Below are 21303 nucleotides of genomic sequence, written 5' to 3'. Positions count from 1 at the left end.
GCTTTATAGTATCTTTCTGTTATTGTCTAAATTTAAAAATTTCACCACGATGTGCCTGATTATTATTTTTTCTTCTTTGGGTGTACTGAGCATTCCATGGATTCTTCAGTGTGTAAACTTGTGTTCTTCAGTTCAGGGGAGAATTTAAAATTTTCTTTTGTAATGCTTTCCCCTTCATTTTCTTTCTTTTCCTGACTAAAGCTCTTTTTTTGTTGGATGTGGGACCTCCTGGATTGATATGTTAATTTTTTTTAGCCTTTTCTCAAATATTTAAGTCAGTTAATTTTCTGGTTCTTTTTTGGGGGGAAGATTTTTTCAGTTTTTCTTCTGTTGAATTTTTATTTTGGTTTATAGGAGTTTTTGTTTTCTAACTGTTCTACCCCCACTTTTTAATAAATTGCATCTGACTCTTGTTTCAGATTTGCGATATTTTTTCTTAGGCTTGTTTCTGTTGCCTTCTCTTCCAATAGGCTTAGATTTCAGCTTTCTCTCATTTGTTTAAGCCCGTTAACTCTGTTGTCATTTGTTTTCCAGTTTTCATTGTCCTTGTGTTTTTGTGTGCGTGTGTGTGGAGATAAAAAAGCATATGTTTCATTAGAAGCTCATCCAAAGTTTTTTTGTTCTTTTTAATAGTTTTTGTTTATTTTGCTAGGATCAGTGAACATTAAAGTCTTTTACTTTGGGGGAAACCCAAATCTAATTTTTCTTTAAATAAAGGTTTTCAGTGTGTTTTCAGTTAGTGCTGTCATGAAGCACACCTATGTCACTGAACTTTGTGTAACTTAATTTATGAAATGCCTGCTGATCTATGGTGGGTAACATGAATTATTTTTAAGTTGGATCATTTTAAAAGCGTCAAGAGATCCCCTGTTTGGCAGCCTATAATAAGTGATTACTTTTGACAATTAAGTTATCATTTTACAGTGTGTATAACCTTTTCCATTTTGTAAGATTTTTATATTTGCTTAATAGGGCTGTATCATTCATTTGAATAATTATTGCTCTGCAGGATGCCCTTTATCGCTAATGATCAGTGAATGTGGTTTACATTCACTCTTAATATACATTTAATAAATCTTTTGTGGATTACTTTTTGTACCCCAAATCTGCTCTTCTTTATTAGGTATACTTATATAAAATGAGGAAAAGAATGTTTTAACTAAAATCTCTTATTCTCTAATGCAGATTGAATGAAAAACTCTTACATATTCTATGCAAAAGCATTTGAACACATAATTGACAAATTACATTTTAAATTGGAGCTTTGTGTTAAGACCTAAAGGCTGAAAGCGGTCAAAGCAGTTGCTTTACTTTTCAATTATTTTTATGTGCATGTTGCCATTAGGAGTTTAAAATTTTTGCTTTAGTAGTTCATTATATTTAAGAGACTTTATGTATGAACAAATTTTGAAGAAAGAGAAGTAGAGAAGGAACTCCGTCATTATACTATTTGGTACAGCACCCTTGTCCCAGAATAAAAATAAACAGCAAACAGATATTTGGGCCCTACTTAATTGTCAACAGTTTGTCAAAAAATTCTCAAAGGATCTTACCTACTTTGTAGTTTAACCAATAGTTTAATACTTCCTTATAGGCGGTGGAAGTGGTGAGACTAGGGATTTACTCTGGTTTTAGCTAAAATATTGGTAAGTTCCTGGAAAGGTGTAAAAATGTATACATTTTAAAAATTAGCATGTATATACATAAAGACAGTAATGAATTGGTAATAGGTGTACTACTTTTTAAATACAACATGTTAAAATCTGAATCAAAAAATTGAGAGTGAGTTTATTTCATTAATCAAATCTTATAAGCCAGCTCCATTAACAGTTTAAATGACTGAATTTATGAACATTTGTTTTATATTCAATTTAATAGGAATGTGTTGAACGCAGTTATAGGAAAAGATACTTAGAAGTGCTCACAAAGAAGTTCTTTACCAGTTAAATTTCTAAGTCTCTGCATATTTTTGTTTTCATTGAATCAGATAATTTTAGAGCTTGATGTGTTTTAGAGATCAACCTCTTTATTTTATATGGGGAATCTGAGACTCACTCAGTGTCACATAGCAAACTTAGTGCTACATTGTATTTTTGTATCTAGCCCACAAAGTGGGATTTGAATCACTTGAAAATTTATTAGGCCTAGAGTCTGTCATACAGAGTGAAGTAAGTCAGAAAGAGAAAAACAAATACCATATGCTAACACATATATATGGAATCTAAAAAAAAATGGTTTTGATGAACCTAGGGGCAGGACAGGAATAAAGACGCAGACGTAGAGAGTGGACTTGAGGACACGGGGAGGGGGAAGGGTAAGCTGGGACGAAGTGAGAGAGTGGCATGGACATATATACACTACCAAATGTAACACAGATAGCTAGTAGGAAGCAGCCGCATAGCACAGGGAGATCAGCTCGGTACTTTGTGACCACCTAGAGGGGTGGGATAGGGAGGGTGGGAGGGAGAAGCAAGAGGGAGGAGATATGGGGATGTATGTATATGTATAGCTGATTCACTTTGTTATACAGCAGAAACTAACACACCATTGTAAAGCAATTATACTCCAGTAAAGATGTTAAAAAAAGAAAATTTATTAGAGCGTTTGCTGTAATTATAAATTCATTCTTAATTTTAAATTATATGGCAACTTTAAGTCCACTTTTCTTAACTTAATTATGTTTAAATATCTCTATCTACCTTTGTAGCCATGCAAATATTCATATTGCTTTTTTAAAAAAAAATTTATTTATTTTAAATTTATTTTTGGCTGTGTTGGGTCTGTTGCTGCGCGTGGGCTTTCTCTAGTTGCGGTGGCTTCTCTTGTTGTGTGCGGGCTTCTCTTGTTGCAGAGCATGGGCTCTAGGTGTGCGGGCTTCAGGAGTTGTGGTGCGTGGGCTCAGTAGTTGTGGCTCGCGGGCTCTAGAGCGCAGGCTCAGTAGTTGTGGCGCACGGGCTTAGTTGCTCCGCGGCATGTGGGATGTTCCCGGACCAGGGCTCGAACCCGTGTCCCCTGCATTGGCAGGCGGATGCTTAGCCACTGTGCCACCAGGGAAGTCCCCATATTGCTTTTTAAAATAAAGCTTATTGTGTGAAGATCCAGAGGATCTAAAAAAAGTGACAGCAATTCTATTACATTTACTACATTTCAGTTATTTAGTGAGGAGTTGGAGGTTTTACCCTCCTTGCAAGCTATCAGGTTAGCCAGAAACAGTTTCATGGTTGCTGCCAGAAGACATGAGACCCCTGGGTCAGAGATAAAGGACTTTGTCACTTAGGATAGTGACAGGCATCTGGTGCCAGTTCCCTGAGCACCAGTGCAGTGTTGAGAGAAGACTGGGGTCGGGGCGGGGACAGAGGGGAAAGCAGGGAACTGGTTAGGAGGCCGTTGCAGTGATGCAGGCAAGGTAGGTCAGCAGCTTGGTCCAGCGTGGTGATTGGACCCCACAGTGATTGGATTTTGCATATATTCTGAAGATAGGAATTGAGATTTTGTGACCTGTTGCAGCGGTCCCCAACCTTTTTGGCACCAAGGACCGGCTTCATGGAAGGCAGTTTTTCCACGGACGCGGGGCTGGGGCTGGCGGTGTGGGAGGTGTTACGGTTCAGGCGGTGACGGGAGCGACGACCACGGGCAGCGGCAGATGAAGCTTCGCTCGCGCTCGCCCACCGCTTACCTCCTGCTGTGCGGCCCGGTTCCTAAGAGGCTGAGGACCGGTATCAGTCCGAGGCCCGGGGGTTGGGAACCCCTGACCTATTGGATGTGGAGTGAGAGAAGGAAAAGCCATGGGTGATTCTGAAGGTTTTGATCTGAGCAGTTGGAAGAACAGAGTAACCATAAATGAAAGTGGGAAAAACTGCAGGTAGAGCAGGTTTGGGGGTGGGATGGGAAAAACCCAGAGTGTAGTTTTGAACACGCTAAGTCTCAGATGTCTGTAAGACAGCGCAGCAGCAAAGTCGAGAGGGGAGTTGACTGTGACTGGGCTAAGTAAAGAGATGAAAGTTTGGGAGTGGATGACGCATCGTTATTCCATGCATGAGAATGCGTGACGTTGCTGAGGGACGTGAGTGTAGATGGAGAAGAAATGACCAGGGTCTGAGTGCAGGGTGCCCCAACATTAAGAGATGGAGAGGCTGAGTGTCTGAGGGGTGACCAGCTGTGTCAGGTGCTGCTGGTAGAGTGTGTAAGATCAGGACTGAGAGCCGGTGCCGGATTTGCAGTGGAGACGTTATGAGTGATCTTGGCAAAAGCAGTTTCTGTGTAATGGTGGTGGAGTAGGTCTCTGGCTTGCGTTTAAGAGAAAATGGGAGAAAGGGAATTGTAGGTCTCAAGTATGCATGATTTTCCCAAGGCGTTTTGCTGCAGGGGGCACTGAAGAGGTAGAACCATAGATTGTGGGGAAAGTGGGGTCAGGACAAGTTTATTTGTATCCGTGAGAAGTGACATTTTTAGGAGTGATCCAGTAGAGGGAAATTTTTGGAAGGGGAAGGAGACCAAGCGCACCAGTGGAGGGGGCCCTGTAGAAAGGTGCGTGGATGTATATAATCAAAGGATGGATATGGGTTGATGTGGTGTTGGAGTCTGCAGTTTTCTTCTGAAGTTCTTAATTTTCTCTGTGAAATAGGACACTGGGCCATCTGCTGAGCTTGAAGATGGGGGAGTAGGTGTTGGAGGTATGAGGAAAGATGTGACATGGTCGGCAAGGAAAGTGAGAGGTGAATGGACCAGGGGAACGTGGTTTGATTTCCAGGCGGCATTACGGCTCCATCTGAGGTTCATGGTGATGACTACAAAGTGAGACCAGCCAGAGCGGTCACGTGTTTCTCCAGCCACGTTCCCTGTAAGGGTGCAGACGTGGCGCAGGGACGGTCGGATTTAACGGGTGTTGTGGTTTTGCCAGGGGAGTTTTTCAGGGTGAGAATGGGGGAAGGGAATTGAAGATACGAGCTGGGGAATGATGGTGATTAATCATGGGATATAAGCTGAAGTAGGGAGGGACGAGGGTCATTGAAGAGCTGGTGGGGTTATTACTCTTAGCATTTAAACTTTGACTGTTTCATACACCAAATAAAAAGTAGCGTCAGATTTGCAAAAAGTTATCTTAAGTGGGCTGAGGAGGGAGGGGGCTGTCTAGTTTGTAATAAAACAAAAATAATGCAGTATTCTTATCTATTGATTTACTTCTCTGTTTGGTGGTCATGCCATGTACGAAAGCCAAGAAAAGACCTTGCATTCTGCTCTGACCTGATGGATCTACTCAGCCATTCCCTTTTAAAAAATACCTTAAAAACAAACAAATTTACAGACTTTATTCTTATAAAAACACTCCATGTTTATTATAGAATATTTTGAAAATAAGGTATTGAAAATAATATTTACAAAGTCTTCTATGATCCAGTTGACAGTTATGCTGTATTTTTTTCTGGTCTGATTTTCCTCCCTATTCTTTCTACATAATCGAGGCCACACTTTACATAAAATTTTGTTTCCTGTGTTTTTGCACTTAACAAATGAACAATATGAACTATTCCCCCATGTTATTTTTAACTGTATAAATATCAATTTTAGTGGTTCCCTAAAGTTCCATTGTGTAGATGTGTAAAAATTTTGTTTACGGTTCTCATAATGTTGGAAATTAGAATGTTTCTGGTTTTTTAAATTTAAAATTATTTTTCACCACATAATCAGGGGACATTGTTACGTTTTGTTTTCATATTCAAGATTTATAAAAATAGCATTATTGGGTCAAGAGTATGAATATTTTTAAGAGTTGCATATAGCCAAGTGATTTTTTACAACTATATTAAGACATTTTTAAGTAGGGAATATCATCATTTAGAAAAATCTTTGCTGATTTGACTTGTGAAAAATCACTGCTATTTTAATTTGCATTTCTTTGATTCTTATGAGGGTCAATATTTTTCTGTGAATGTGTTGAGCCAATTGGTTATCCCTGTGGAAAAAGGCAAATTAATCCCTACCTCACACATAAGTCAGTACTAACCAAGTATTAACCAAGGACTTACATGTGAAAGGCAGAAATTTTAATACTTTTTTATAGGAAATAACAGGAGATACATGCTTTCATTGTTGGAAGAATTTCTTAAGACAATAGAAGCGAACTACAATGAGGGAAGACTTACACATTCGACTAAAATACAGTGAGAAACTTAAGTTCTTCAAAACACCACAAAAAGAATAAAACGTCAATACACAAGTACTATACAGCTGTAGAAAAAAGAAAGTAGATGATCTGTATGAACTTAAAGGGAGTGATTCCTAGGGGTCTGAAATTACCTGCCTTTTCATAAATCTTTGTTTTCTGTATATCTAGTCAAGCATTTTAATCATTCTTTCCTGTAATCAGGAAACAAGAAAAATGTTTAAAAGCCAACTCATTTTACGTTGCCACCAGTGATGTAGGAGGGTTCCAGTTGCTCTACATTCTTGCTAAGGCTGGGTCTTGTCCTTCTAGTGGGTGGGTGGTGGTATCTCATTGTGGTTTTCATTTACATTGTCCTCACGGCCAGTAGTGTTAAGCACCTTTTCATGTGCTTACTGGCTATTTGTATGTCTTTGGTAAAAGGTCTTATTTAAGTCTTTTGCCCATATAAAAACAGGTTATTTATCTTTCATTCAGTCTTAAAGAGTTCTTTATATATTTGTTCTGGGTACAAGTCCTTTATCAGATATATGGTATGCAAATATTTTCTCCCGGTCTGTGGCTTTTCTTTCCTCTTAATGATGCATTTTGCAACACAAAAGTCTATAATTTTAATGAAGTCCCAATATTCACTGGTTTTTATGAATAAGCTTCTCGGTTGTATGCTGTTAGTTTATCTCCCAAATGCTGAAATGGTTGCTTTTGACAGTTTGGCCCAGCTTTATAGTTGCTTTTTACAGAGGGGATTTATTAGCTTCCCTTTCCATCATGCCAGAAGTGGATCCCCCTTGGTATATACTTTTTAATTCCTATTTTCAGATGAGGAAACTGAGGCATGGTTGCCCAAGATCATTGGGCAGTGGTGGCTGTGATTTGAACTCGGGCAGGATGGCTGCAGAGTCTCTGCTCAGAACCACAAGGCTCTGTCCTCCCAGACTCCATATTGTGTTAACACAGTCAGATAAAGTGACACGTGACAGGAAGCTGCCAATGGTCAGCTCTTGTGTCTATTGCTTGGCAACTTCCTTTGTGACTTTGGGCCAATTGTTAAACATTCTAAGGTTTCCTTTACTCTTCTATAAAATGGAGATAAAGATAGGACCTTCCAAATAGAGTTCTTGTGAGGATTCAAGGAGATCAGTGTGCATTTTAGTGCATAGTAACCTCCTAGTGAGTGGTGCTTGTGGTGGTGTTAGCCGTAGTGACAGGACACCTCCCCTCTTCCTCCTGGTGTGAGTTAGGTCTCTCTGAATGATGGTCGCATCCTAAATGTGTTCCTTTTACAACCCTTCTGCAAATGCTTGCTTGCTTAAATTCTCTACTGGAATCTAAGGGCCTGGAGGGTAAGGACTTTATCTTTCATCCCTGTGTTTTTACTGTGGTTTGGCGCTATCTCCTTATACTGTTCAAGGAAGTGCAGTGTTTTATCAGTGTCAAGACAAGTATGTGAGCTGGAGGGATAAATACTGTAGGGGAGGGAGGCAAAGAGGTGGGCATAGTTAAGGAAACATACAGAAATTGTAGTGAATGATAACCACTTGTATGGAGGGAACTCAGTGGTACCGAGGTTGTTTGATGTCAGGGATTTGGCTGGATCAGGTGTACATTCCTGGTGTTCGTAGGGATCAGAGCTGCTGGGAGAGTCTGGGTCGTGAATAGGAAGCAAAAGGCTGAAAGAAGAGGGTGCGGTATATGGAATGAGACAAGGCAAGGTGCAAAGGGGAAGTTGGATCAGGAGATTAGAAGCTGGGGAGAATTGGGAACAGTTTAAGCAGGTTTAGAGAGATGGATGATTAAGGAAAGCTGTTGAGACCTTACCTTTGACCCTGAGGGCATCAGAGTCCTGCTTTTCATGACACCAGGTGGCTGAAACACACAGACACACATTCCTTTACACAGGCTGCAGATTTTCTTTCGTAAGGGGAGAGGGTGGCCATTATTCTGTAGTAAAGTGAAACCTGTGCCATTGCTACAGGAAGATCTACTGTAGAAAATGTATGTCTTGCATGTAGGGCTTCCTGATCCCATTTCCTATTCACTAGAAGTGTAATCACTGATACTTGGATATTCTTTGAGACATTTAGTATACATACTTAGGCATATAAATAAATACACAAATGGGATCATATTTGCATTTTATTTTGTAACTTGCCATTTTCCAACAATATATCTTAGACCCCTTTCTTTATATAATATTCCGTCGTATTGATGGATTAAATTTATTATACTAGTCCACTGATTTTTGATGTGTTTTTTTTATTGTTGCTCCCTGATATTTAGATTAATTCCACATTTTTACCAAAATGAATTATGCAGCAAAAGTCTTGTGTAGTGATTAAGTGGACTCGTTCTGTAGAATCAGTTGTGTGATCTTAGACAAGTGCTGTGATCTCTGCCTCAGCGTCCCCATTTACGCAATGGGAATGTTACTATTGTTACGACTGCCTTTAGCTGCAAGCACCTGTATAGCTTACTGTGTGGTAAGCATTTTTTAAGGACATCACGTTTATGAACACATTTAAATCTCACAACTAACTTGCATGATTGATACTGTTATTTCTAAGATAACACACTGATAAAAGGTGGACCTGGGATATACGTGAACTCGTGAACTTGTGCATTCTGGTTTCAGAGGAGTGCTTCCCACTGTGCTATACTTCTTGTGCCTAGTACCAAACTCACTGGGTTATCAGGATTAAACGAGACGCAGTGTATTCCACAGGCTTAACCCAAGGCCTGGCACATATTAGGCCAATATGCGGCCTATATTTACCAATAGTAGGCCATTACTAGGTAAATGATTAAGTAATATTAGTTTTTTGTTTTTTTTTTATTTCTGTAGGGAACATCGTTTTCCATATGTTCCTGTTTTTGGCGTGAATATGGATCCAAAAGACAAATTCCTAATAGCATAATTATTGGTTAAAGCATATGTGAATTTTAAAATTTTGATAAATATTTTCAAATAATCCTCCACAAGCTGTACCAATTTGCACTTCAACAATTAGTTACCAGTGCTAGTTTCCCATACCTTTGTCAACGTTGTTATTTAGTTTTTTCAAACTCATTGGTGAAAGATATTATCTTGTTTTGCTTTGAATTTCCTTTTTAGTGAGTTTTTAAGGTTGATATACAGTTTACGTACAGTGAACCTCACCCTTTATAGTGTACAGTCTGTTGAGTTTATACAAATGCATTCCATCATGTAACCACCATCACAATCTCATCGTAGAACACTTCCCATCACGCCCAAATTCCTTTAATTTCTTTGTGTTGAATGAGTTGAGAATTTTCTAGGGTGTTGATTGGCCACTTGAATTCATTTTCTCCCTCTCTTGCTTGCCTGATTTCTCTCTTACTTGTTTTCTTGACTTCTTTTCTTCCATCGTTCTTTTTGTGTGAACTGTTCCTTTGTATATTTTGCCCGTTTCCTTATAGGATTGTGTGCCTTTCTCTTACTGATTTCTAAGAGCATGGTCTATGTGACAGAAATTAATCCTTGGTCATATGTGTTGGCAGTTTTCCTACAGTTTGTTTTTTGGCTTTATTTATGCCACTTTTTGGCTATCCAGAAATGTATACATTTTGCATTGTTACATTTGTCGATCTTTTTCTTTATGGAGTCAAGGTTTTATGTTGTGCATAGAAAGTCTTTCTTGCAGTGCAGGTTTTTTAAGAGTTTCCTTCAACTTTCATTTATTTATTTATTTTGTTTACATATTTGATCCTTCTGGAATTTATTTTTACATAAGAAATAAAGTCAGAGTCTTGCTTTCCCCACCACTCCCAAATGGTTTTCCAACCTACTCTCATCGTTTCTTTAATAACCCACCTTTCCTCCGGTAGTTCAACCTGTCTTCTTAGTTACAGAGCCTTTCCTATGTGTCTGGTCTGTTTCTTGACTGCTAGTCTTTTTCCCTCCAGGTTTAGGCGCTCACAGTGTGTTCTGACATCCAGTGAAGCTCATCCTCCTTCACTTGTCCTTTAGGATTTTCCTGACTCTTTTCATTGCTTATATGTCAGAGTTAACTTCAATATCATTTTGTCAGGTTTCTTGCAAAGACATCGTTGATGTTTTCATGGGATCTTGAATTAACATTTTGACAGAATTGAATTGTTTTATTGAAGAACAAGATAAGTCTTTCTATATATTTAGATCTCTTATGATCCTCTGAGGAGTTTTAGAGTTTTTCATGAAGTTCTGGACATTTAAAAAATTAATTTCATCTTTTTAAAAACTGTTATAAGTAGAATCTAGTCTTTTATTATATTTTCTTACCAGCTTTTAAAATATATAGAATTACTAGTGATTCTTACATATACATTTTGTAAGCAGTTACTTAACTGAGTTTTCTTCTTTCCCCCCTCATAGTTTCTCAGCTGCATCTGTTGTATTTCCAAATATTCATTCAGTCATGTCACTTGTAAATAATGACAATTTGTCTCCTCCTTTCCAATATTTATACTTATTTCTTACTCTTGTCTAATTAATTGGATAATATTTTAAAAATAATGCTAATTAATGGTATTGATAATTGGCATCCTTGTTGCTGGCTTTCAGCATTTCTTCATTATTCATTATGGCTCATAATTTTGTTATATGTATCGTGTTAAATGTCCATCTATTTCTACTAATAAATTTGCAAATACACAGCCATGCTAGCCATCCTGGGATGTACCTTATCTAGTTGAATTGTTTCCCCCCACTACTCTGAATGTTTGCTGATGTTTAAGATCTCTGTTTTGGTATTCATAAGTGAGACTGGTGTTTTGGTTTTTTAGAATTTGTTGTCTTTGTCTAGTTGCGGTATCAATGTTCTTTTGACTTCAAAAATAAATTTGGGAGCCTTTTTTTTTTTTCCTCGCTGTGCCCTGAAGTAGTTTAGTGAGTATTGGACATATATCTTTAGTGACTTGTCACTTTTTCTCCCCATGGGAAGAGAGGGCCATGGTAGTTCTTGGATAACTTTCTTAGGTTCTTTGACAACTGTTAGCGTCTTTTGGATTCCTACCTCTTCTGATACAAATTTGGTAATATATATTTGCTGTAAAGTTATCCATTTCATCTGAGTTTCAGGTTAATTTTCATAGCATTTCAAAGTACTCTTACATATTTTGATTTCTCATAGATCCATAGTTATTGCTCTTTCCATTTCTAATTTTGTGTAAATACATTTTCCCTTTTTTCTTGATTATGACAGCCAGTTGTTTTTAGCTTATGCCTTTTTTCATTCTTTTCTATTAGAGGATTTTTTCCCAAAATAATTAGGATTGGTATTTATCAGTTAATGGAAAAACTGCACTGAAACATACATTCATGTACTTTTAAACATTTTATTTTAAATTAAAAGAAGTAAATATGCACTCTCATTCATTTCCAAGTGTAGGACCAATGTCTTTTCTTTAAATAATCAGTGACTAAAAACTCTATCAGTTTGAATTATGTCATCTCTAGCCTTCCATAATGCATCATCTATGATTTCCAGTTTGGCACTTCTTTTAAGTAAAATTATAATCATACTTGCAAAGCAACCTTCGTACAAAGGCTGAGATTTTTTTTTTTTTTTTTAAGATTTATTTTTTTATTGATTAATTGATTGATTGATTGATTGCTATGTTGGGTCTTCGTTTCTGTGCTAGGGCCTTCTCTAGTTGTGGCAAGCGGGGGCCACTCCTCATCACGGTGCGCGGGCCTCTCACCATCGCGGCCCCTCCTGTTGCGGAGCACAGCTCCCGACGCGCAGGCTCAGTAATTGTGGCTCACGGGCCCAGCCGCTCCGCGGCATGTGGGATCCTCCCAGACCAGGGCTCGAACCCGCGTCCCCCGCATTAGCAGGCAGACTCCCAACCACTGCGCCACCAGGGAAGCCCCTGAGATATTTTTTGAAGTAACGTTTTCATAGTCCTTTAGAGTGGTTTTTGTTTTTGTTTTTGTTGTTTTAAAACAAATATGGCTACTCTTTTTTTTTTTTTTTAATTTATTTATTTATTTAGTTTTGGCTGTGTTGGGTCTTCGTTTCTGTGCGAGGGCTTTCTCCAGTTGCGGAGAGCGGGGGCCACTCTTCATCACGGTGCGCGGGCCTCTCACTGTTGCGGCCTCTCCCGTTGCGAAGCACAGGCTGTAGACGCGCAGGCTCAGTAGTTGTGGCGCACGGGCTTAGTTGCTCCGCAGCATGTGGGATCTTCCCAGACCAGGGCTCGAACCCATGTCCCTTGCATTGGCAGGCGGATTCTTAACCACTGCACCACCAGGGAAGCCCTAGAGTGGTTTTGCTTGCACCTAATTCCACAGAAAATTTTTTTAGCCATCTGCATTTATTTAGTGTTTACAAATCGATTAACTTTTTTTTGTAGAAAGAACTTTAAAAAAAAAAGACTCTAAGTTCAGAAAAGTTTAGATGAGCATCAGCAATGCCCAGGAACTATTTCAGTTACTGGGGTCTAACAAGTGACCAAGTGATAGTGTTCCTGATCTCAAATAGAATACAAGTAGATATAATTCAGCTGATAGAATAAGAAAATCACAGGAATGCTGAAGAAGAGGAGAATCGGAAAGAGGTGGCTAATAGAAATTTTACGATGTTTTGAAACTTTATGAGGCAGTTGGTTTTAGTGTGTTGTTTTTATGTAACATATGATTGGATTTTAAAAACCAGATCTGAAAGTCTTTTTCTTTTTATAGTTGGGTGTATCCAATTCATATTTATTGGCATAACAAACATTGGGACCTAAATTCCATCTCCTGTTATATTGGCCATTGACCTTATTTTCTTTTTTTATATGGTCTGTTTCTTTCCCTCATTTCTACTTCTCCCTTTATAGAAAGGCTTTAGTATCTCTTTTTTATTTTTCCTTTTTTATAAAGGTAATGGCAGGTAGTGACCTGACAGATTCAGGAGCAGGGGAGTAGAATCCAAGGAGCTGACCTGGAAGGGCATGAGCCATGTCATGCTCAGAAACTTACTGGAAATTGAAATGCAGAGATGGTTACAACAGTGAACCTCCTATCTTGCTGACTTTTAATGTGGATGCTTTGCTTACATTAAAAGTCTTTCTCTTTGTTCTTTTAAACTGTCTTCACAGATAGTTTAAGCTATCAGTTCTCAAAGTATGGTTTGTGGATCCCCTTTCATAATAATGCTAAAACATTATTTGCCTTTTTCACCGTATCGCCATTTTTGCCAAGGGTGCAAAAGCAATGTGAATAAAATTGATGGTGCCTTACCACGAACAAGGCAATGGCACTAACTGTGTAATAGTATTAAACTCTCATAGGAGTCATATGTTCTTCACCTCCAAGCACTTGTAGTAAGAAGAAAATTCCAGTTATATTTAAGAATGTCATTGATGAAGCTATAAAAATTATTAATTTTATTACATTTTGACCTTGAGTACACACCTTTTCAAAATCCTTATGATGAAATGGAAGTGCGTAGGAAGCACTTGTACCACATACTAATGAAGGTGTCTTGAGCGAAGCCTTGTGCCATTGTTTGAGTTACTTACTGAACTAGCTGCTCTTTCATGACACGCCACTTTTACCTAAAAGAACAATTGACAGACAAACTACGGTTAATCAATTTGAGTGTTTAGTCGATATTTTCTCATAAATGGTCAAAGTAAAGCCTTTCTCTTCACTGACAATATCGTTGCCCACGTTAAATTCAAGCAAAAATTAGAACTGTGGAAAACTTCTATCTACCACTGTTTGCTTAACTGCTTCCTAGTACTTACAGACTTTTCTGATGAGGCCAGTGGTGATATTAAATGTAATTTTCTGATATTGTATAATGAAATAACTAATACATGATGTTAAAAAATCATGCATGCAGAAAAGATTCATTCAAAATGTCACCGAGACCAATGGATTTAAATGTAGTAGAGTAAAAAAATTCTTGATATGGCTGTAGATTTCTTAGCACTACTAACTTTTAAGAAACTAGCACTTGATTTTGTTCTAGTATCACAAGAAGACTATCCACAGTTATATGAAAAGGTTATTAAATAAAATATCCTCCCCTTTCCAGTTCTATATCTGTAGGAGGTTGGATTTTCTTCTTACACTTTAACTGAAACAACATATTGTAACAGATTGAATGCAAACACAGACGAGTGCAGTTGTCTTGTCAGACAGAGAAAAGATTTACGATAACGTAAAACAGTACTACTTCTCTCACTGAATTTTTATTGTTTGGGAAAATGTATTTATTTTTCTTGAAAAGTTATTTATGTTAACATGTAGTGAGTAAATTGTCATTTAAAAATGAATTAATAAATATTTTTATTAAATTTCTAATTTCTAATAGGGATTAAATGTAATAGAGTAAAAAAATTCTTGATATGGTTTCAGATTTCCCAGGGCAACTAACTTTTTTTTTTTTTTTTTTTCTGTGTTAGGTCTTTGTTGCTGCGCGTGGGCTTTCTCTAGTTGCTGCCAAGGCGACTACTCTTCGTTGCAGTGCGCGGGCTTCTCATTGAGGTGGCTTCTCTTGTGGAGCACGGGCTCTAGGTGCGCGGGATTCAGTAGTTGTGGCTCAGGCTCTAGAGCGCAGGCGCAGTAGTTGCGGCGCACGGGCTTAGTTGCTCCGTGACATGTGGGATCTTCCCGGACCAGGGCTTGAACCCATGTCCTCTGCATTGACAGGCGGATTCTTAACCACTGCGCTACCAGGGAAGCCCAGGACAACTAACTTTTAAGAAACGATTTCAGTAGATATAACCCACAAAGACAGAGCTTTTTGTGGTCTTCAATAATTTTTAAAAGGACAAAAAGGTCCCGAGACAGGAAAGTTTGGGAACCGCTGACTTAAACACTAGCATGACCAACAGGGCAGCTTGTTACGGGGGAAACGTGAGCTTTGGCGTCAGAAGCCAGGATCAAATTCTGGATCTGCTAGTTTTCCTAGTGGCAAATTATTTAACTTATTTGGGCAAGTTCTAATCTCTCTGAGACTCAGTTTCCTCACTTGTAAAATGGCAATAATAACGCTATTTTGTTTGTTGAAGGTTAGGTAGTTGTTTTGATGTTGTCCTTTAAGTCTTTTCATTAGGTGTCACAATGGCAAGCATGACTACCTCCAATCATTCCTTAAAAAAGAGATTGTGAAATTATTTGAAGATATTTTCTTCTGCCAGTATGGATAAAGTATTCATGTCTAAAACTTCCCCTTGAACCTTTATACACATTTTCAAGTATATGTGTAAACTTAAAATTTTACAATTAGAAAAGCAGTGAAACTAATTCAGAACATTTACTTCGGCATGATGAGACAGATGGTAATCCTATAAAAAGATGGCATATATTTTTAGAAGTGCAAACAGAAAAACAGATACTCTTAAAAATTCCAGAGTAGTCTTTGCCTAGAAAATGAAGGGAAGAGATAAAAGACCATATGGCCTACTAGAACTTTTTGTAGTTTCTAATGTTTAGGATTGAATTTTGTTTATTGAATGTTATATTAAGTTGCATATGGGTTGGTAGTTGAAAAAGGAATAATTATCAAGTAGATAATTACCAAGTACTTTTACTGTGGTTATCAGTCTTGTTTTCTATGAAATGGATGTGATAGTGGGAAGCAGAACCATTTGAACCGCAGATCTACTAAGGGTAATTTAAATGTAATACTTACCACATCAAAGGCAGTTACCGATTCTGCTCTTGAGGCAATTATATACATCAGCATCAAGTTGCCTGTCATTGTGGACCAGTGTTCTCATTCATTTTACTTTGTTGTTTATTCAGCAAATATTTATTGAGTGCCTTCTTTGGGCCAGATACAAGCTAGGTGCTGCGATAATATGCTGGGAAAAAAATGGACATAGTCTCTGCTTTTGTGTCAGTCATAGTCTGATGGGGTGATAGGTATTAATCAAATAATCATACAAACAGATGTAAGCATACATCCTGGATAAAAATCAGAGGCCAGAGAGGTATGCAGTACTCTGAGATCATGTAATTGGGGGATTTCACCTAATCAGGAAGAGTAAGGTATGTTCCCTGAGGAACTGACAGATGAGCTGACATGTGAAGGAATTAGTCAAAGAGGAGAATGGAAAAAAACAAAACAAAAACACAGTTCAAATCAAAGGAGCAGTATGTTAAAAAGTTGTGTGTTGAGTGAAAATATGGTGAATATGAATGGAGCAGAAATCAACCAAAATAGCCAGATTGTGTAGAACTTTATTGACCATGTTAAGGAGTTTTGTAACTTTTTCCTAAATGATGGTAAATTATTGCTTGAGGTGGGGAGTGAGGAAGATGGAGCTGGGCAGGGTATCTGTTCACCATACCTGATTAGGTTTGCATGTCTAAAATTTATTGACTCCTAGTTACTGAGCACTTCCTGTGTCCGTGCTATGGTCCTGGATGCTTGGGACACATCCGTGAGTAAGGCAGAGTTAATAGCCCTACTTTCGTGAAGCTTATGTTCTTTAAAGAGGGGGGAGAGTGACGGAGAACCTACTAAGACAGTTCTGTTGTCTGCCAGGGAAAATGAACAAGCGTGGTGAGAGGGTTTGTGTTGCAGCCTGAATGGCACGATCAGGGCAGGTCTCATTGAGAAAGTGACAGTCGTGAAGACTTGAAAGAAGTGGCGGGGGAGGAGTTGGTTGGGTAATGTTTGCAGCCAGCACCCAGGCCCTAAATGGCAGCATGTTTGTAGTATCCTTAGAGCATCAGGAGGCGAGTGGAGAGGGCAAGGGAAGAGTGGTATAGGAATGGGAGTGTCACATCATGTGCGGCCTTACAGCCCACTGTAAAGACTTCTGTTTTTCACTGGGTGAGATGGAAAGCTCTTTCGGGTTTTACTCTCCCTGCAGTTTGGCAGTTGGATTCGAGGAAGACCAGAGTGTATGTGGGCAGGAGATTAGGCTGTTGCCTTCTTATAGGCTGCCTGGATCCTGCAGTGTGTTCTTTCTTATTCAGACCTCCTTTCCACTTCATGTTCTGAATCTTTCTTCGTCTTCTGAACCTACTTTTCAGAACTTACCTAGTTATGAATCCCTAAAGCTTGGGCACGTGCTACAGATGTTTTCCACGCAACCTCGGGATGAGTCTGTATGTGTTCCTAGCTGCATTAACTGTGTCTACACACCTACACACACACCTACACACACCCACACCTACACACCCACACACACCTACACACACCCCTACACACACCCCTGCACACACACCCCTACACACACCTACACACACACACATGTGCACACACCCCCTACACACACCCCTACACACCTACACACACTCCTACACACACCCCTACACACACATGCACACACACCTACACACACCCCTACACACCCCTACACCCCTACACACACACCTGCACACACACCCCTACACACACCTACACACACACATGCACACACACCCCCTACACACACCCCTACACACACCCCTACACACACACCTACACACACCCCTACATACACACCTACACACACCCCTACCCACACCTACACCCCTACCCACACCTACACACACCCACACCTACACACACCCACACCTACACACACACACACACACACACACACACACACATATTTCTAATGACTGGTATATCCATAACTGGTGGACCCTGAAGGGTTTGCAACTACAACTATTTCCTACCAGAATTGAAATTGAATGTAATTCACTAAAATTAAATCACAAAATTGGGGCATTATGAAGAATTGCTTGCAAATGGAAACTAGCTATGAATAAAACCTTTATATGCAGTTGACTCATGTTTGAGTCTCTCCAGTGCTTTATGTTGAACTTGAACTCTCCCCACCCATCCATTGTTAGAAAAATTTAAGAGACATGTGGCCTGTTAGGAAAACTTGGATAGTCCTCCCCTACATCTCCAAATGGCTCCAAATGATTAACATCTTACATTTTATTCAGAAACTGTTCATCTGTTTTTCAGATGAGGCAGTTTGAGACCCCTGGGTTCTTTGTGGGCTTTTTTGGTTTGTTTTGTCAGCAAAGTTACACTCCTGATGGGTTTGTGTCTGTGTTGGAGAGGATGATGTGTGGTCTCAAAACTGGGAAGTACATATATAAACTAGACCATGTTCATATTTGAAACCTTTTAGTTCTTCTCATTGCACTTCGAATCAGACCCAGGTACCTTGCTGTGCCTGTCTTGTGCCCACTCTTCCTTCACGCCTTGGACTTCGGGCACACTGGGCTTCTCAGTTTTGCATCTGCAGTTTCCCACCTCAGGGCCTTTGCACATGCTCTTCCCTCAATCTAGAAAGTTGTTCACTCAGCCTTCCTTTGCATGACTGGCTCCTTCTCATCATTCCAGCCTTAGCCTAAATATTTGGCTGTCAGAGAGGCCTTGGATACGTGTCTTATGTGTTTATGGAGCCTAAAGTAGGAACCCTCGTGTTCTCTGATAGCCTCCCTTTCCTTCATGGTATCTGTCACAGTTACCAACGATCGTGTCCTCCTTGCTTTACTTGGTTTGTGTCTGCACTGCCCAGGCAGCCTCCCCCAGGAAATGGTGAGCACCGGGACCTTAGGGCCACTGGCTCTGTTACCACTAAGGTGCATTCTTCCCACTTACGGAGTTTTCTCTGAAGACAGAAGACCTTTTTTGTAGGTCAGGACTCCTTTGAGGGTGTGAGGAAAGTGACAGGTAGAGAAAGGAACATAGACAGAGTATTTGGTCTGTGAGTTCAGGGGTTGGCAGAACCAGTAAGACCCACTCGTGGATTTTACCCACACCCTAGCATGCAGCAGGTTAGGGTGCAGCTAGGAAGCAAAATCAGGAATCACTCTACCCTCCCCTGTGTCTCTGTTTACAGTCTAGTCTGACTTAGAGCTTTTAATCGTTGGTCATGTTCATAGTTGACTGCTTAAAGATTCTCTATCAGATTGTGTCTGTCCAGTCTCTTCCTATCGTTTTTTTTTCTTTTTTGAATTTTATTTTATTTTTTATACAGTAGGTTCTTATTAGTTATCGATTTTATACATATTGGTATTCCTGTCGTTTTCTTTCACCCATCTTGGAGCTCACAGATTTCATCTCTTAGTTTTGAATCACACATCTTAACTCCTCTTGGATCCAGTAGAGTATCTTACAAATGGGAGGGGGAAAGGGCAGTAGAGGACTTTATGAAAAGCAGCTTATAAGCAGAAAGGACAGTCTGTAGCACCTACTGTAATATTCTGAGACTGAGGACAACCTTATGTTTCTTTTGGATCCTGATGACAGCATAGTACTTATATAGGTAATGCCATTGTTATGCTACTTTTCACCCAGCCTCAACTTGTGAGATCAAAGATACTTCTTATTTTTAGATGTACTTATACAACTTCATGGTACTAAGTATTGGGGTGGGTGTTATTTAGTATATTTACTTCCTTCTCTTTACTAGTATTTATTTGGTGGAATTTTTTCAGTAGTTTTTACATGCCTGAACACATACCATGTGAAGTATGGGAGTAGATACCCGTTACCCGTATGGTAGAGCTTGCTAACAGACAGACATGTGTTTTTCTGTGTGGCTTTTTTTACGTAGAATTGCCAATCCTTGATCATTTGTAATAATGACTTTTGATTCTCATAGGAGATAGAGTGCTTTATTTTTTTATTTTTTTATTAGATCTTTATTGGAGTATAATTGCTTCACAATACTGTGTTAGTTTCTGTTGCACAACAAAGCAAATCAGCCATATGGAGTGCTTTATTTTGATAAGAGGAGATTTAGCCAGTTTTGCACAGTGTGGATTTTTCTGTCCATTTACTTGACAGCTAAGGAATATTTATTTGGTATCAAAGAGTTTAAGCAGTGTATATTAAGTATGTAACGATAGTTCCTGGTTAGGAATATAAAAAATGAATAAGACATGGTCTCTATTTTTTAGTACTACAATCTGGTTGGAGAGATAAGACATGAATAGAATACAAGCAGTTCTAAGTCACTGTGTGACATACTATTACAGAGGTACAGGTTGAGTATTTGGAGTCCAGAAAAGGGAGGGAACTCCTTTCTGGCTGGGTGATCAGAGAATATTTAAGGAGGAAGTATATTTTTTTAAGGAATTCCCTGAAAGGTGGATTAGGAAAGAAGAAGAGAACATTTATCAGGAGGAGGAAGATAGCATAAATGAGGCACAGCGGTAGAAAAACAAAAGACTTCATAATTAAGATTGAAACTGAACTAACTTTTTTTTCTTTTCTTTTTTTATTGAAGTACAGCTGATTTACCATGCATTAATTTCTGCTGCACAGCAAAGTGATTCAGTTATACATATATACATTCTTTAATATTTCTTTTCCATTATGGTTTACCATAGGATATTAAATATAGATCCCTATGCTATATAGCAGGACCTTGTTGTTTATCCATTCTATATATAATGGTTTGCATCTGCTAATCCCAACCTCCCACTCGATCCCTCCCCCAACTCTCTCTCCCCTTGGCAACCACAAGTCTGTTCTCTGTGTTCATGAGTCTGTTTCTGTTTTGTAGATAGGTTCATTTGTGTCATATTTTATATTCCACGTATAAGTGATATCATATGGTATTTGTCTTTCTCTTTATGACTTACTTTACTTAGTATGATAATCTCAAGTTGCATCCATGTTGCTGTAAATGACATTATTTTGTGCTTTTTTATGGCTGAGTACTATTCCATTGTATCTATGTACCACATCTTCTTTATCCATTCGTCTGTTGATGGACATTTAGATTGCTTCCATGTCTTGGCTATTGTGAATAGTGCTGCTATGAACATAAGGGTGCATGTGTCTTTCTGAATTAGAGTTTTGTCTGGGTATGTGCTCAGGAGTGGGATTACTGGGTCATATGGTAATTCTATTTTTAGTTTTTTGAGGACCCTCCATACTGTTCTCTACAGTGGCTGCACCAACTTACATTCCCACCAACAGTGCAGGAGGGTTTCCCTTTTCTCCACACCCTCTCCAGCACTTTTTATTTGTAGACTTTTTAGTGTTGGCCGTTGTGACGCATGTGAGGTGGTACCTCAATGTAGTTTTGATTTGCACTTCTCTAATAATTAGAAATCTTAATTAACATTTTATATCATTCCTAGAAAGTCAGCTGGGCCTGACCCTCTACGTCGAGCTTTAAATAGATTTACATGCTTGGATTTGGGAGGCGGTGGGGTGATGCTCCAGACAGAC

General features: G+C 38.9%; 1 protein-coding gene across 6 annotated transcripts in view; it reads left to right on the top strand.

The window, feature by feature from the left end:
- The window catches only part of SOCS6 (suppressor of cytokine signaling 6), a 35368-nt gene that overhangs the window by 7365 nt on the left and 6700 nt on the right, over nucleotides 1–21303 (top strand). Inside the window, exon 3 of one of the 6 annotated variants that reach the window (XM_057526968.1) lies at nucleotides 14561–14672. The exons of the other annotated variants lie outside the window; for them this stretch is intronic. The gene's annotated coding sequence lies outside the window, so the exon portion shown is untranslated. The remainder of the gene's footprint in view (nucleotides 1–14560; nucleotides 14673–21303) is intronic. 6 annotated transcript variants of the gene reach the window in all.

This window comes from Balaenoptera acutorostrata, chromosome 13, assembly GCF_949987535.1.
Source record: "Balaenoptera acutorostrata chromosome 13, mBalAcu1.1, whole genome shotgun sequence".
Lineage (NCBI taxonomy): Eukaryota > Metazoa > Chordata > Mammalia > Artiodactyla > Balaenopteridae > Balaenoptera > Balaenoptera acutorostrata.
The sequence above is the reverse complement of the archived record's forward strand: the minus strand, read 5'-3'. Positions and strand labels throughout refer to the sequence as shown.